The sequence below is a fragment of the Coregonus clupeaformis genome, chromosome 18, assembly GCF_020615455.1.
Source record: "Coregonus clupeaformis isolate EN_2021a chromosome 18, ASM2061545v1, whole genome shotgun sequence".
Classification (NCBI taxonomy): domain Eukaryota; kingdom Metazoa; phylum Chordata; class Actinopteri; order Salmoniformes; family Salmonidae; genus Coregonus; species Coregonus clupeaformis.
In genome coordinates this window covers 40,570,288-40,588,621 of record NC_059209.1, presented here as the reverse complement: position 1 = coordinate 40,588,621, position 18,334 = coordinate 40,570,288, and the positions used below count along the sequence as shown (strand labels likewise).

General features: G+C 44.5%; 1 pseudogene; it reads right to left on the bottom strand.

The window, feature by feature from the left end:
• The window catches only part of LOC121583088, a 254,041-nt pseudogene that overhangs the window by 96,853 nt on the left and 138,854 nt on the right, over positions 1 to 18,334 (bottom strand).

The window sequence follows — 18,334 nt, the reverse complement described above, 5'->3', positions numbered from 1 at the left end:
GACAAAATCCCTCCTGAGATGTGTGCAAACCTGGTGGCCGACTACAAGAAACGTCTGACCTCTGTGAATGCCAACAAGGGTTTTGCCACCAAGTACTAAGTCATGTTTTGCAGAGGGGTCAAATACTTATTTCCCTCATTAAAATGCAAATCAATTTATAACATTTTTGACATGCGTTTTTCTGGATTTTTTTGTTGTTATTCTGTCTCTCACTGTTCAAATAAACCTACCATTAAAATTATAGACTGATCATGTCTTTGTCAGTGGGCAAACGTACAAAATCAGCAGGGGATCAAATACGCAGATGAGCAGGGACCCTGGGCATCTTTCTTTTGGCCTCTTTAGCCTCCTAAGTTTTCATAACAGGAAAAAAAAGAGGACTGAGCACGCCCCCATTCTCATCGACGGGGCTGTAGTGGAACAGGTTGAGAGCTTCAAGTTCCTTGGTGTCCACATCACCAACGAACTATCATGGTCCAAACACACCAAGACAGTCGTGAAGAGGGCACGACAAAGCCTATTCCCCCTCAGGAGACTAAAAAGATTTGGCATGGGTCCTCAGATCCTCAAAAAATTCTACAGCTGCACCATCGAGAGCATCCTGACTGGTTGCATCACCGCCTGGTATGGCAACTGCTTGGCCTCTGACCGCAAGGCACTACAGAGGGTAGTGCGTACGGCCCAGTACATCACTGGGGCAAAGCTCCCTGCCATCCAGGACCTCTATACCAGGCGGTGTCAGAGGAAGGCCCTCAAAATTGTCAAAGACTCCAGCCACCCTAGTCATAGACTGTTCTCTCTGCTACCAGACAAGTGCTGACCGGAGTGCCAAGTCTAGGTCCAAAATACTTCTCAACAGCTTCTCCCCCAAGCCATAAGACTCCTGAACAGCTAATCATGGCTACCCGGACTATTTGCACTGCCCCCCACCCCATCCTTTTACGCTGCTGCTACTCTGTTAAGTATTTATGCATAGTCACTTTAACTCTACCCACATGTACATATTACCTCAACTACTCAACTAGCCGGGTGCCCCCGCACATTGACTCTGCAACGGTACCCCCTGTATATATAGCCTCCCTACTGTCACTTTATTTTACTGTATATATAGCCTCCCTACTGTCACTTTATTTTACTTCTGCTCTTTTTTTCTCAACACTTTTTTGTTGTTGTTGTTTTATTCTTACTTTTTTTGTTTAAAATAAATGCACTGTTGGTTAAGGGCTGTAAGTAAGCATTTCACTGCAATGTCTGCACCTGTTGTATTCGGCGCATGTGACCAATAAAATTTGATTTGATTTGATTTGATTTGTGACCTTAATTGCCTACCGTCTGTAAGCTGTTAGTGTCTTAACAACCGTTCCACAGGTGCATGTTCATTAATTGTTTATGGTTCATTGAACAAGCATGGGAAACAGTGTTTAAACCCTTTACAATGAAGATCTGTGAAGTTATTTGGATTTTTACTAATTATCTTTGAAAGACAGGGTCCTGAAAAAGGGACGTTTCTTTTTTTGCTGAGTTTATAACCTATGCCAAGATTTTCTCAGATCTCAAATCTGCCAGAAATAGGGCACAGAATAACATGGAATTACTTATTTCCAAAAAAAAAAATTGTCATGCTCTCTCTTGTCTCTCTGCAGCAGGCATATAGTGAGCAATATGTTTGAAACATCAAATCACAAAATTGCACTATCGAATACAATATTGCAATACATTTCGTACCGGCACCTATGTACCATGATAATATCGTATCGTGAGGTCCCTGGCAATTCCCAGTCCTAATGAAATATGCAATTAACGCTAACAAATACCTTCTGTAAATGTAAGGCGGAAAGGGAGGTGGAAATAAATGTAATATCTAACAAAACACAAATGCTAATTAAGCCTAATATGTGAACAGGAGAGATGACTATGGGGAATCACATTAATTCATACCAGTTATTGCCACCGCCCTACTGAATACAGCTAACATTTTAAAATATTTATTATATTAATACATGCATTTCCTGAAATGAGGCCTACTAACAGCAGTGATCCGAACCGGACGTACGAGTTGCCGAACTACTAAGGAGAAGGAGTTGTCACCAGTTGTGAAATTCATTACATTGGTGGAAAACATCTTTAAGAGAAGTGTTACACTTTCCATTAGTCCAGAATAGGCCAATGGGAGAAGGATGGGGGAGAGAGGGGAATAGATGAAAGGAGAGAGTGACAGATGTGGCCGTTCTTTTACGCACCTCGCTCAAGGAAGACGACAGGAAGCAGAGTCCATTCAGAGCGCTGAGCTAGTTTCACTGCGGTTTCGTGAGGTCGTTAAGCAGGGGCTTGGGTGTTAAAGTCGAATAAGGACATCCTTTCTGAGGACACCAAAGGTCATTCTGCATGTATAGTTGATTGATAGGTTAGTGAGTGGATAATCTGACCAATCAATAGGACGGGCTTTAGAGCAGCAGCAACATCGCTCATCTATCTTGTACTGGGTAGTCTAGTTCACACAAGAGAGCCATTTCCATTAGAAACCATTTTAATAAGGGCAGATATTATGGGGATGTCAACGCGAGGACAACATGATCATGGAGACAGCCATAATGGGGACACTGAGGTACCTATAGAGAGGGTTAGAGGCTAATCAGCTGATGTTAATAGAGATATTAAAGCCATCTGCCTAAGAGACAGTTTGACGGGCGTTTAGCAGATAAAATAAGCTTCAGAACTAAATGAGTCCGTGGGGATGAGGAGGCTGTGAATAGATAATGACTGACTGGGAGTGTCATCCCAACACGTTGTATTAGCAGGATCTGGAGGCAGAGCCACAGACATATGGCTTTTAAAATAATTAGACACCAGAGTGTCAGCTATAAAAATGTAAATAGGCTTCGGCTATATGGCCCAGAGATAATTTTTTTTACATTTTCTGAGTGGACAGAGAAAAAACAAATATTTTCTGAGTGGGAATTTTATGCTGCTTTGGTGAAAATCTTAGCTTTGTCTACATTGTTCTCTTGCATTCTGTAATTAGTTTATAACCTACACTATATATGCAAAAGTATGTGGACACCCCTTCAAATTAGTGGATTTGGCTATTTCAGCCACACCTGTTGCTGACAGGTGTAAAAAAAAAAAATGGAGCAGACAGCCATGCAATCTCCATAGACAAACATTGGCAGTAGAATGACCTTAATGAAGAGCTCAGTTACTTTCAACGTGGCACCGTCATAGGATGCCACCTTTCCATCAAGTCAGTTCATCAAATTTCTGCCCTGCTAGAGCTACCCTAGTCAACTGTAAGTGCTGTTATTGTGGAAACATCTAGGAGTAACAACGGCTCAGCCGCAAAGTGGTAGGCCACACAAGCTCACAGAACAGGACCCCTGAGTGCTGAAGCGCGTAGCGTGTAAACACCGTCTGTCCTCGGTTGCAATACTCACTACCCAGTTCCAAACTGCCTCTGGAAGCAACGTCAGCACAATAACTGTTCGTCGGGATCTTTATGAAATGGATTTCCATGGCCAAGCAGCCGCACACAAGCCTAAGATCACCAATGCGCAATGCCAAGTCTCGGCTGGAGTGGTGTAAACCTCGCCGCCATTGGACTCTGGAGCAGTGGAAACGCATTCTCTGGATTAATGAATCACGCTTCACCATCTGGCAGTCCGACGGACTAATCTTTGTTTGGCGGATGCCAGGAGAACGCTACCTGCCCCAATGCATAGTGCCAACTGTAAAGTTTGGTGGAGGAGGAATAATGGTCTGGGGCTGTTTTTCATGGTTCTGGCTAGGTCCCTTAGTTCCAGTGAAGGGAAATCTTAACGCTACAGCATACAATGACATTCTATATGATTCTGTGCTTCCAACTTTGTGGCATCACTTTGGGGAAGGCCCTTTCCTGTTTCAGCATGATAATGCCCCCTTACACAAAGTGAGGTCCATACAGAAAGGGTTTGTCGAGATCGGTGTGGAAGAGCTTTACTGGCCTGCACAGAACCCTAACCCCCCGTCCCCCCGTCCCCCATCCCCCCCGTCCCCCGTCCCCCCTCCCCAGTCCCGTCGATCACCTTTGGGATGAATTGGAACATCGACTGCGAGCCAGGCCTAATCGCCCAACATAAGTGCCCGACCTCACTAATGCTCTTGGGGCTGAATGGAAGCAAGATGCCACAGCAATGTTCCAACATCTAGTGGAAAGCCTTGAAGTTGAAATAGGCTACATTGTCTGTCACATCATGGTGTTGTCACTATCAACGATGGCTGTCAATAATTTTCTATATCTGATACTATCGCAATATCACCCAACCCTAAAGCTGGGATCCTACTCTTTTTTAATCGTGGCCATCAAAACTCCGTTTTTAACATACGATTGCACTTGCGCAATGACTGGGCTTATTAGAACATGTTTTACTCCAGCAGCAACCAGCTTGTTTGAGGAGCAGGTTGAGGAGCTGCAGCTATTGCTGTCTGATAGGTGTTATTCAACTAAAACTAGGCTCTGTATGCTGTTTGCGTGTGATAAAAAAATATACACGACCAACTAATGAAAATACACAAGCGCCAATTTAATTCCATTAAATAATTAAAATGAACCTATAGACCGACAAGCATCACCGGTCAAATTTATTTTCGGCAGCTAACCGATTAACGGTTAACCGTTAACATCCCTATTTGGGAGTGAAAGGCTAAACCTGGTCACTCACACACAAACATGGGCAGTAGCAAAAGCACCAGTTGGATGTAAGTGGTTCGTAACTCTACATCCGACGTAAAACGCGCTCTATGCCGGACCGAAAAATGTGACCCGTTGCAACACCTGGGTATAGCCTTTCTATTAGCTACGCCTGGGCGTAGATTGTACGCCTATTAGGGAGCAGGCGTAGGGTGTTAAATTGTGACTATCTTCTTTCATGATAAATAACAGCAATCTATATTTTCAAAGGGATGTGAGGCTCGTATTCATATTTCACAACCTACGCTGCCTTTTCGAGTTGCCTATGCGCGAGCCAATAATACACTTGATTTATGCTAAATGTGTCTATCAGATATTAGCAAACGAATAGATGAGCACCACCTCGATTTATTTGCCCAGCCAGAGATCAAATAACCAAATATACAGATGGATATTCAGTGAAACAAAATCACATTGATTGATTATCAAACAAGTCAAGAGCTTTTAGTCAGGATATAGCCTAAGCTACTACGCGAGTGAACATCAAAATAACCCACCTGTTATACAAGGCTAGCGTAGGCTACATAGCTAGCTAACATACTAGCAACATGTTCTGATAACATAGTTAGATGAGCAAACTAGACAAAAAGATTATCCCTATGAACACTCACCTCAATTTGCTAACATTTTCCCAGCCTAATTGTAACCAAACATCAAAAGGTAGATGAAAAAAAAAAAAAAAATCTGATATTGATTGATTTATCATGACGAGTCCCCACGCGTGTCTCAAAGCAGCACGATAACACTGTCCTAATTATCACGGTGCTGAAATTATGGTTGACAACATGGCTATTGCTTTACAGTATTTAAAAAGGTTGGATGACTTTGGGAGTTTCAGTAAACAACAACATGATAAATGCCTTCAATGGCATTAGCCAACTTTATTCCAATATTATCATCATTCACTGATATTCATTCCCACAGTAATTATTGAATGATTCATCCAGTTGTGGTTAAGAAAATGTGCATGCATAGTGGTGGGCTTTGCGAAGTGATGGGCGAAGTGACATGCCTCGCAATGTTTAGAACTGCCACAAGAACGGTAACAACCTAGTAACAGGTGCTGCCTAACAACCATCATTATAAAGCATCAAATCTCATGAACACGCTTATGCCGGATTTACTTACAGCGAGTCTTGTTTTGGTTGGTGCAACAGGTGTACATTCTGTGTACATTCTGATCCCAAAGTCGGGCGTAGCCCAACTGGTGCAACCGCCCCCTGGATACATTTGAGTTGACAGGTTTTTCAAGAGGGAGTGGTTATTTACAGCATGGAATTCATAAAACATGAGCATCAGTATGTAGGTTAACACTGGGATCATACACTGCCTCTAGATCTCTTTTCAAATACAACAACTACAGCACACCAAACTCAAGACTATCAGACCAAGAATACATTGATAGACAATGTCATTCGCAGCAGTCCTGTTAAATAGATTGCCAGATTGATATAAGACAGGTATAGTGCATCACTGAGCCTGTACCAATCTTCCCTGGAGTTATAGTGTATCACTGAGCCTGTACCATTCTTCCCTGGAGTTAGTGTATCACTGAGTCGGTACCAATTTTTCCTGAAGTTATAGTGTATCACTGAGTCTGTACCAATCTTCCCTGGAATTATAGTGTATCACTGAGCCTGTACCAATCTTCCCTGGAGTTAAACTTTATCACTGAGCCTGTACCAATCTTCCCAGGAGTTATAGTGGCGGCAGTAACCGAAAGGTTGCTGGTTCTAATCCCTGAGCGGACTAGGTGAAAAATCTGTCGATGTGCCCTTGAGCAAGACACTTAACCCTAATTGCTCATGTAAGTCGCTCTGGATAAGAGCGTCTGCTAAATGGCGTAAATGTAAATGTAATAGTGCATCACTGAGCCTGTACCAATCTTCCCTGGAGTTATAGTGTATCACTGACTACGCTAATGTTTACACCCGCCTGACTCCTCACAGCACTGAATCAATCCCTGTCTCACAATGACAATAATTTACTACTGACCGCAAGTCACCCAGCTACTAGCTCCACTCAATCAAGTACCAGTGGACACAACATCATGATTCCTCTGGCCTTGAAGAAATTCCTGGAACATGACGGACCATGACCATATATCAAAGAGCTGAGTGGTAGGCTACTCTGTCTTCCATCCCTAGGACAGCAATAAGTTACACAACAGGGACAGATACATTAGACAGAGAAAACTATGGAATTATACTGTTTTCAAAGACAAAGGAAAACAACATAATACTGTTGTAATTTTATGAGATCATACCTTTCATAACATGAGGAAGACATTTGACCTTTTAGCCATTTATTACATGCTCTTACACAGAATGACTTGCAATAAGTGTGTGTAACTATGAAAGGTGTGTAACTATGAAAACATTTAGTTTTTACCGCTTCTGCCTACTTACATGGAATATGATGATATACTTTTTATGGCTGCCAACGTGTATTTATGGTTATTGCTGTTAGTCTCTGTATAGTCAAGGTAAGACTGCTCTATTTGTACTTCAGAGGAATGCTCCTTCACGTTACCCAATTCACATCACTCAATTCCCCGTAGGGCGCAGAGTGATAAGTAGGCATTGACGTCACAGAGAGCAGCCAGAGTGATGTTTATACTACTCATCCCCTTTGAAGGCTAGCTAGATGGGAGATGTTAGCTAGGGGAATGTGTGCACTTCCATTCTGTTTGACCTGATGAAGATCCCTTCTTTCTGTTCTTTTCATGTACATCTTATGCCCTGCACCTATATTTATAAAGGATGTGTGTACGACAACAACCATTTCTATAGATATAGTTATGCCGTCATCATCACCATCAAAATCTCTACCACTATGATAATCATCCACAAACTGCATCATCTACATCAAAGTCATCCTCAAAATCAATCATGTCAAACTCACCCAGGAGAGATGACATGTTCTGGAAGATTCTGAGCAGCTCTGGGGTGATGGCCGGACTCTTCTCCAACGTCACCAACCTAGAGGGAGATGGGGGGGATGGAGAGGAGAGAAAGGAGGGTAGATGAAAAATGTATGCACTCACTGACTGTAAATCACTCTGGATAAGAGCGTCTGCTAAATGACTAAAATGTAAAATGTAATGATAGAGAGAGTGAGAGGGGTGTGAGACAGAGGAGCATCACAGAAGCACATAAAGCTGAGTAATATAATAATAATATATGCCATTTAGCAGACACTTTTATCCAAAGTGACTTACAGTCATGTGTGCATACATTTGACAAATGAGTGGCTCCAGGAATCGAACCCACCATCCTGACATTGCAAGCGCCATGCTCCTGCTAAATGAGCCAAACAGGACAGCAGTAGACAGTAACAGAGCCTTAGATAACACTACACAAACTCTGTTTGAGATTCAGAGTATGTACAGTGGGTTCCGAAATGATTGACACCCATGATAAAGATGAGCAAAAACTATATAAAATAAATAATTAAAATACTGAGCTATATTGTATGCAAAAAAAAAGGGAAATTATATTATTTTTATACTAAACAAGTAAGACTTTCTAAAAAATGTTGAGGTCAAAATTATTGACACACCTGTTTTCAATACCTCACCTTCTCAGGATAATGGCACAGACGTTTTCTAAAATGTTTTATGAGTTGGAGAACAAATTGGGAGGGATCTTAGACCGTTCATCCATACAGAATATTTGATATCCTTCGTCTGCGCTTATGGACTGCCCTCTTCAATTCAAACCACAGGTGTTCATAGTGTTTGGTTTGAGGTGGGGCCGGCGCTGGCGCCTGCAGGGAGTGAGGGAGGCTCGCCCAATTCCTGGCTAGACCTGACGCTGACCTGGGTGAGTGGCAGTAGATGACAGGAGCCCAGTCGGATCTCTCCGAATGCCGGGTAGTAGGTGGACCTTGGCGCCCTCTCACGACGACGGTCTGTATCCTCTGTCATCCCCCGACAGTCAGTGCGATGGCTTCATCAAGAGTGGAAGGCAGTTCATGGGAGACCAACCCGCCCTGATATAGCCAGCCAAACTATGGAAGAACGCCACACCAACGATGGTGTGTTCCAACAACTGCCTACAGCCAGGCTTCCGAAGTCGATGGAATGGGTCTGCGACTGCACGCCCGGCCTTGTCGAATACTGAACAGTTCACGAGACGCCTCTGCGGTGGTGAATCCAGGTCAAACACCTTCAGCATCTCCTCAGCAAACAGGTCGAAGGTTGCACATGCGGGGGTTTGACGTTCGAACTCTGCTGTTCCCCAGAGCTCGAGCTCGGCCCGTCAGGTGAGTGATGGCATACCCAACTTTAGCCCCTCCGTGGCGAAGGTCCTTGGCTGCAAGGAGAACTGAAGTCGAAGCTAGTCAGGAATGGCCGGACCTGGGTTGAATCGCCGTTGAACCGCCGGGGTTTCCAATCTGGGTTCGAGCAGCGGCTGCAATGACCGGGCAGGTAACTCGGGGGCTGGGCTGGTGGGCAGACTGGCTGGGGTAAGGTTAGTGAGGAGTTGAATGATCATGGCGAGTTGTTGTTGCTGCTGCTGGAACTGCTGCTCATGCTCATCGGTTTCATGTCGGGAAAGTGTGCGCTGAGTCCACAATGGTCAGATCGTACTGTCACGATTCAGACAGACGACCAGAGGACCACAATTAGCGTCACACCAGAAAGTTTATTAAACTTAAGGGAAAAGGGAAGTAGGGAGTGAATGAAGGCTCCAGGGGTAACAGGGATCCCCGTCCAATGCGCTGGGTCTGTGCCCCCCAGTGGCAGCGATGCGTCCTTGAAGCCGGGTGGTGGGTGGTCCAGAAGTCCGGGGGGGAGACACAGACACAACAGGGCGGAATGAAACCAGGCAGCAGTACAGTTCAAGGGAAATCCAAAATACGTAGTAGCAAGGCAGAAGGCTGGTCAGAGTTACCGGGATTGAAGAGTAGTCAGGAGTCGTAATGGCAGAAGCAGGTCTGGATCTCCTGAGGCAGAAGAGTATCCAAAAAACAGGCAGGTCCGGGGGTCACAAAACCAGGGTGAGCCAGAAGCGCGAGCAAACAGGTTCCGGTGTGAGCTTTGCAGACGATCTGACACCGGAGAGCTGAAAGACAGGGCCTTAAATACTGGGAGAGGTAGTGGGTAATGCAGCGCAGCTGGCAGAGTAATTAGAGCAGAGCAGAGCAGGGACAGGTGGAGCTAGTTAGGCTGAGTAGAGAGAGTGGTGAGCAGAGTGGAAGAAAATTAAGGTGGTAACCCGGTGGAGTGAGAGGCCCATGACAGTGTCAAACATTTCGGACCCCACTGTCCATGTCTGTGTCTCAGGGTTTCCGTTAGGGAGATGTGGCGCCGGACATTTACCGGCAGCATTATATTTACCGGACATTTGAGAAATTTACCGGACCCATATGCATTGGGTGCGTAATCTGATTAGGGCGTCCACCCACGGTGCTCAGAATGACAGAAATCTAATTTAGATTATGGTAATTCAAATTAACAGAACATGCAAGTCGAGAATGTAACGATGTGCAGTCCTTCTTACCTATTTCTGATGCGCACTTTGAAAATGTTAAAATAACTGTCCACATTTACTTTTCCTCAGCCAACAAGACGAGTAACAACAAAATCAATAACCTACACTACCAGTCAAAAGTTTGGACACACCTACTCATTCAAGGGTTTTTCTTTATTTCTTTATGTATATTTTTACATTTTAGAATAATAGTGAAGACATCAAAACTATGAAATAACACATATGGAATCATGTAGTTACCAAAAAAGTGTTAAAAAATCTAAATATATTTTATATTTGAGATTCTTCGAATAGCCACCCTTTGCCTTGATGACAGCTTTGCACACTTGGCATTCTCTCAACCAGCTTCATGAGGTCGTCACCTGGAATGCATTTCAATTAAGAGGTGTGCCTTGTTAAATGTTAATTTGTGGAATTTCTTTCCTTCTTAATGCGTTTGAGCCAATCAGTTGTGTTGTGACAAGGTAGGGGGTATACAGAAGATAGCCCTATTTGGTCCATATTATGGCAAGAACAGCTCAAATAAGCAAAGAGAAATGACAGTCCATCATTACTTTAAGACATGTAGGTCAGTCAATATGGAACATTTCAAGAAACTGAACGTTTCTTCAAGTGCATTCGCAAAAACAATCAAGCGCTATGATGAAACTGGCTCTCATGAGGACCGCCACAGGAATGGAAGACCCAGAGTTACCTCTGCTGCAGTGGCGCAGTGGTCTAAGGCTGTGCCACTAGAGATCCTGGTTCGAATCCAGGCTCTGTCGTAGCCGGCCGCAACCGGTAGACACATGGGGCGGCGCACAATTGGCCCGCGTCGCCCAAGGTAGGGGAGGGAATGGCCGGCGGGGATGTAGCTCAGTTGGTAGAGCATGGCGTTTGCAATGCCAGGGTTGTGGGTTCGTTTCCCATGGGGGGCCAGTATAAAAAAATAAAAATAATAATAATGTATGCACTAACTGTAAGTCGCTCTGGATAAGAGCGTCTGCTAAATGACTTAAATGTAATGTAATACGTTCATTAGAGTTACCAGCCTCAGAAAATGCAGACCAAATAAATGCTTCACAGAGTTCAAGTAACAGACACATCTCAACATCAACTGTTCAGAGGGGACTGTGTGAATCAGGCCTTCATGGTCGAATTCCTGCAAAGAATAATAAATAAAATAATATGCCATTTAGCAGACGCTTTTATCCAAAGCGACTTACAGTCATGCGTGCATACATTTTTGTGTATGGGTGGTCCCGGTGATCGAACCCACTACCTTGGCATTACAAGCGCCATGCTCTACCAGCTGAGCTACAGAGGACCACTACTAAAGGACACCAATAATAAGAAGAGACCTGCTTGGACCAAGAAACATGAGCAATGGACATTAGACCGGTGGAAATGTGTCCTTTGGTCTGGAGTCCAAATTTGAGATTTTGGTTCCAACCACCGTGTCTTTGTGAGACGATCTCTGCATGTGTAGTTCCCACCGTAAAGCATGGAGGAGGAGGAGGTATTATGGTGTGGTGGTGCTTTGCTGGTGACACTGTCTGTGATTTATTTAGAATTAAAGGCACACTTTACCAGCATGGCTACCACAGCATTCTGCAGCGATACGCCATCACACCTGGTTTGGGCTTAGTGGGACTATCATTTGTTTTTCAACAGGACAATGACCCAACACACCTCGAGGCTGTGTAAGGGCTATTTGACCAAGATGGAGAGTGATGGAGTGCTGCATCAGATGACCTGGCCTCCACAATCCCCCCGACCTCAACCCAATTGAGATGGTTTGGGATGAGTCGGACGGCAAAGTGATGGAAAAGCATTCCAGGTGAAACTGGTTGAGAGAATGCCAAGAGTGTGCAAAGCTGTCATCAAGGCAAAGGGTGGCTATTTGAAGAATCTCAAATATAAAATATATTTTGATTTGTTTAACACTTTTTTGGTTACTACATGATTCCATATGTGTTATTTCATAGTTTTGATGTCTTCACTATTATTGTACAATTTAGAAAATAGTAAAAATAAAGAAAAACCCTTGAATGAATAGGTGTGTCCAAACTTTTGACTGGTACTGTATGTCAATCTACTATTCCCCCATAGTAGAAAAGTTTACCTATTCTATTGGTCAGTTTGTCGAGAAAGAAATAGCCTATTCCAAACAGACTCTGGGACAGTTGTGGGACGATAGATCCCAAACTCATACAAACAGCAGGCCTAGGCTACATAACAAATATTTAAAAAAAAACGTTAAGAGTCTGATGCAACATATCAGAACATTTTCCTTAAAGTATTGATAAACTATTACATATTCATATTAGCAATGCGCACAAGGCAGTAGGCTACGCGTGAATGTTCATTCCATAATGCAATTAGTGGGAAAACACCATTGTCAGAAGTGCACCGCACATGCGAATGGTTTCATGTGACAGAGATGAGAATATCCGTTAGAAATTTAGAAATTATTTTCTAAATTATGCCAAATTTAGAAAGCGGGGCGATCTAATATGCAACAACTAGTATGGGTTGCTAATATGACTAGGATTGTGTTTTTGGCTACTGGACAATGAAAAAAAGTTGATATAAAATAATTGCCTCCACATATATGGTCGGATTTTGGCTAGGCTACTTTTTTTTTTCTTTTTTTCACCTTTATTTAACCAGGTAAGCCAGTTGAGAACAAGTTCTCATTTACAACTGCGACCTGGCCAAGATAAAGCAAAGCAGTGCGATAAAAACAACAACACAGAGTTACATATGGGGTAAACAAAACATAAAGTCAAAAATACAAACAGAAAATATATATACAGTGTGTGCGAATGTAGTAAGTTATGGAGGTAAGGCAATAAATAGGCCATAGTGCAAAATAGTTACAATTTCGTATTAACACTGGAATGATAGATGTGCAAAAGATGATGTGCAAATAGAGATACTGAGGTGCAAATTAGCAAAATAAATAACAATATGGGGATGAGGTAGTTGGGTGGCTGTGTACAGGTGCAGTGATCGGTAAGCTGCTCTGACAACTGACGCTTAAATTTAATGAGGGAGATAAGAGTCTCCAGCTTCAGAGATTTTTGCAGTTCGTTCCAGTCATTGGCAGCAGAGTACTGGAAGGAATGGCGGTCAAAGTTGGCTTTGGGGATGACCAGTGAGATATACCTGCTGGAGCGCAGACTACGGGTGGGTGTTGCTATGGTGTTGCTATGGTGACCAGTGAGCTAAGGTAAGACGGGGATTTGCCTAGCAGTGATTTATAGATGACCTGGAGCCAGTGGGTTTGGCGACGAATATGTAGTGAGGGCCAGCCAACAAGAGCGTACAGGTCACAATAGTGGGTAGTATATGGGGCTTTGGTGACAAAACGGATGGCACTGTGATAGACTACATCCAATTTGCTGAGTAGAGTGTTGGAGGCTATTTTGTAAATGATATCGCCAATACCATCATAATAGGTATTAAAACGTTTTAGGTTTCAAACAATTAAGTATATGTTTTCAAAATGCATACTGCCTCCAGCTAATTGCAAAGTGGTGTGTGACGCGCTGAGGAAGCTTGTCTTCCGTTGCCTATGCATTTGCTGTTTGACATGCTGTAGCAGCAGCGCTTTTGCTGTATGGCAGATTTTTCCCCTCAAAGGCTCTGCATCTGTATGCTGTAGGCATATGATAAATAAGATACATAACGAATATACTATAAAAACAAGCCAATTTAATTCCACTAAATTATGCAAATTAACCTATAGACCGATAAGGGGTGGATACTGGTCGGGTGAGGTTGTGTTTCTCTAGCGGGAGGTAAGCTTGGCTTATTATATGGTGTCGAGTAAAGCTTAAACCATGTATTTAGATTGTAGGTAGGTATTGTAGTTAGGTATTGTAGGTAGTTTATCTAGGTAGTTATTGTAGGTTATTGTAGGTAATTATTGTAGGTAAATATTGTATTCGGCTGAGACCGGTGAAGCACGAGGCTAGCTAACCCACTACCTGGACCATTAAAGCTAGCTAGCTAGCGGGTAGCTACTGGTAACTATTAGCAACTGTGGATAGTTGTTTCCAATGTTATTTCACACTTAAGAGTACCTGTAATTATGCCAGCTAGCTACCTACCATTCAGCTGTTTTTCTAACCTCATTATCTGAAGCGTTAACGTTAGGTAGTTAGTAGCTACTGTACTCGAAATGTAGCTATCTTGTTGCTACCTGGATAGCTAACTAAACAATAGCTGTAATATTTGGAGACGCTTTCTCTCCATTGGGACAGACGCGAACTGGCTGAATCAATTCAGTGGCTAGCTTTGCACTTAACTGGCTAACAGTAGCTACTAAGGGTAAGTTATAACCTACATTTATTTTTGTTTTGTTTTTACATACTGGTAACCAGAGACGTTCAAGGGAATTCGGGACATGGGTGACTAGTTAACGTTAGCTTGGCTCTCTCTGTGTGTTTCTTGCCGTGGGAGGAGGGGTTGGTTCGTTGGCAGAGAGCAATGGCTAGCTAGTATGCTAACTAACTGGCTGAAAAAGTTGACGACGTACTCACTCAAACTGTCAAAACTAACCCAAAACTTTACACAACGTTAGACACGGACACAAATGATCTGTTTGGCGTGTTAACACACTGGTGGTTTGTTGTAACCGAGTATTGGTGCTAAACCATGTTATTGGAGGCTGGCATGCTAGTTGGCTATGGCGTCATAGGATTCGGTGCCCTGGACGGTTTTCACTATTCCTAGAAAACATTGAACCGCTGTAGTTTACAACAATTATAATTTCTAAAGTGGAAGTTGGGAGAGTTATATTTGAGTATTTCAGTGAAACGTAAGTGAGGGAGGCCCCGCTATCTCGCTTTCCCAGATGTTTAGTTCATTTCATTCCGATCACCTTTGCATTATTGTAGCCTTTTTCTGTAGCCTGTCAACTATGTGTCTGTCTATCCCTGTTCTCTCCTCTCTGCACAGGCCATACAAACGCTTCACACCGCGTGGCTGCTGTCACTCTAATCTGGTGGTCCCTGCGCACACGACCCACGTGGAGTTCCAGGTCTCTGGAACTGCCGTTCTGCGGCCAACAAGGCAGAGTTCCCCCTCGACTTCTTGGTGCTGACGGAAACATGGATTACCACAGAAAACACTGCTACTCCTACTGCTCTTTCCTCGTCTGACCATGTGTTCTCGCATACCCCGAGACCATCTGGTCAGCGCGCCGGTGGCACAGGAATCTTCATCTCTCCCAAGTGGACATTCTCTCTTTTTCATTTGAACAGTCACTAGCCCATTCAAGCTTAACATCCTTGTCATTTATCGCCCTCCAGTTTCCCTTGGAGAGTTCATTAATGAGCTTGACGCCTTGATAAGTTCCTTTCCTGAGGATGGCTCACCCCTCACAGTTCTGGGTGACTTTAACCTCCCTACGTCTGCCTTTGACTCATTTCTCTCTGCCTCCTTCTTTCCACTCCTTTCCTCTTTTGACCTCACCCTCTCACCGCCCCCCCTACTCACAAGGCAGGCAATACGCTTGACCTCATCTTTACTAGATGCTGTTCTTCTACTAATCTCACTGCAACACCCCTCCAAGTCTCCGACCACTACTTTGTATCATTTTCTCTCTCGCTCTCCTCCAACACTACTCACTCTGCCCCTACTCAGATGGTAATGTGCCGTCGCAACCTTTGCTCTCTCTCTCCCGCTACTCTCTTCTCTTCCATCCTATCATCTCTTCCCTCTGCAAAATCCTTCTCCCTCCAATCTCCTGATTCTGCCTCCTCAACCCTCCTCTCCTCCCTTTCTGCATCTTTTGACTCTCTATGTCCCTTATCCTCCCGGCTGGCTCGGTCCTCCCCTCCTGCTCCTTGGCTTGACGACTCATTGCGAGCTCACAGAAGAGGGCTCGGGGCAGCCGAGCGGAAATGGAGGAAAACTAGAATCCCTGCGGACCTGTCATCTTTTCACTCCCTCCTCTCTACATTCTCTTACTCTGTTTCCGCTGCTAAAGCCACTTTCTACCACTCTAAATGTCAAGCCTCTGCCTCTAACACTAGGAAGCTCTTTGCCACCTTCTCCTCCCTGTTGAATCCTCCTCATCCTCCCCCTCCCTCCTCCCTATCTGTGGATGACTTCGTCAACCATTTTGAAAAGAAGGTTGATGAAATCTGATCTTCATTTATTAAGTCAAATGACACCGCTGGTCCTGCTCACACTGCCCTACCATATGCTTTGACTTCTTTCTCCCCTCTCTCTCCAGATGAAATCTTGCGACTTGTGACGGCCGGCAGCCCAACAACCTGCCTGCTTGACCCTATCCCCTCCTCTCTTCTCCAGACCATTTCCGGAGACCTTCTCCCTTACCTCACCTCGCTCATCAACTCATACTTGACCGCTGGCCATGTCCCTTCCGTCTTCAAGAGAGCGAGAGTTGCACCCCTGCTCAAAAAACCGACACTCGATCCCTCCGATGTCAACAACTACAGACCAGTATCCCTTCTTTCTTTTCTCTCCAAAACTCTTGAGTGTGCCGTCTCTGTCCAACTCTCCTGCTATCTCTCTCAGAATGACCTTCTTGAACCAAACCAGTCAGGTTTCAAGACTGGTCATTCAACTGAGACTGCTCTTCTCTGTGTCACGGAGGCTCTCCGCACTGCTAAAGCTAACTCTCTCTCCTCTGCTCTTATCCTTCTAGACCTATCCACTGCCTTTGATACTGTGAAGCATCAGATCCTCCTCTCCACCCTCTCCGAGTTGGGCATCTCCGGTGCTGCTCACTCTTGGATTGCGTCCTACCTGACAGGTCACTCCTACCAGGTTGCGTGGTGAGAATCTGTCTCCGCACCACGTGCTCTCACCACTGGTGTCCCCCAGGGCTCAGTTCTAGGCCCTCTCCTATTCTCTCTATACACCAAGTCACTTGGCTCTGTCATATCCTCACATGGTCTCTCCTATCGTTGCTACGCAGACGACACACAATTCATTTTCTCCTTTCCCCCTTCTGATAACAAGGTGGCGAATCGCATCTCTGCATGTCTGGCAGACATATCAGTGTGGATGTCGGATCACCACCTCAAACTGAACCTCGGCAAGACGGAGCTGCTCTTCCTCCCGGGGAAGGACTGCCCGCTCCATGATCTCGTCATCACGGTTGACAACTTCATTGTGTCCGCCTCCCAGAGTGCAAAGAACCTTGGCGTGACCCTGGACAACACCCTGTCGTTCTCCGCTAACATCAAAGAGGTGACCCGATCCTGCAGATTCATGGTCTACAACATTCGCAGAGTACGACCCTACCTTACACAGAAAGCGGCACAGGTCCTAATCCAGGCACTTGTCATCTCCCGTCTGGATTACTGCAACTCGCTGTTGGCTGGGCTCTCTGCCTGTGCCATTAAACCCCTACAACTTATCCAGAACACTGCAGCCCGTCTGGTGTTCAACCTTCCCAAGTTCTCTCACGTCACCCCACTCCTCCGCACACTCCACTGGCTTCCAGTTGAGGCTCGCATCTACTACAAGACCATGGTGCTTGCCTACGGAGCTGTGAGGGGAACGGCACCTCCTTACCTTCAGGCTCTGATCAGACCCTACACCCAAACGAGGGTACAACGTTCATCCACCTCTGGCCTGCTAGCTCCCCTACCTCTACGGAAGCACAGTTCCCGCTCAGCCCAGTCAATGCTATTCGCTGCTCTGGTACCCCAATGGTGGAACAAGCTCCCCCACGACGCCAGGACAGCAGAGTCACTGACCACCTTCCGGAGACACTTGAAACCCTACCTCTTTAAGGAATTCCTGGAATAGTATAAAGTAATCCTTCTTCCCCCACCCCCCATAAAAAAAAAAGTGGTCGTCCCACTGGCTATCATAAGTTGAATGCACCAATTTGTAAGTCGCTCTGGATAAGAGCGTCTGCTAAATTATGTAAATGTCAATAAGAATGACCAGTCAAATACATTTACATTGACTGGTATTTCCATCAATGAATAGGCTAAAAAAGCGTTTTTTCGTAATCTGCTTTTTTCTTCTTCTTGTCATGTGAATTTCTATCTCTAATTCGACCTAAGCTTGAATCATTACCAGAGGTTGTAAAGCTATGGTTTTAATCATCAATGATTTAATCATCAATGATCCACAAGTA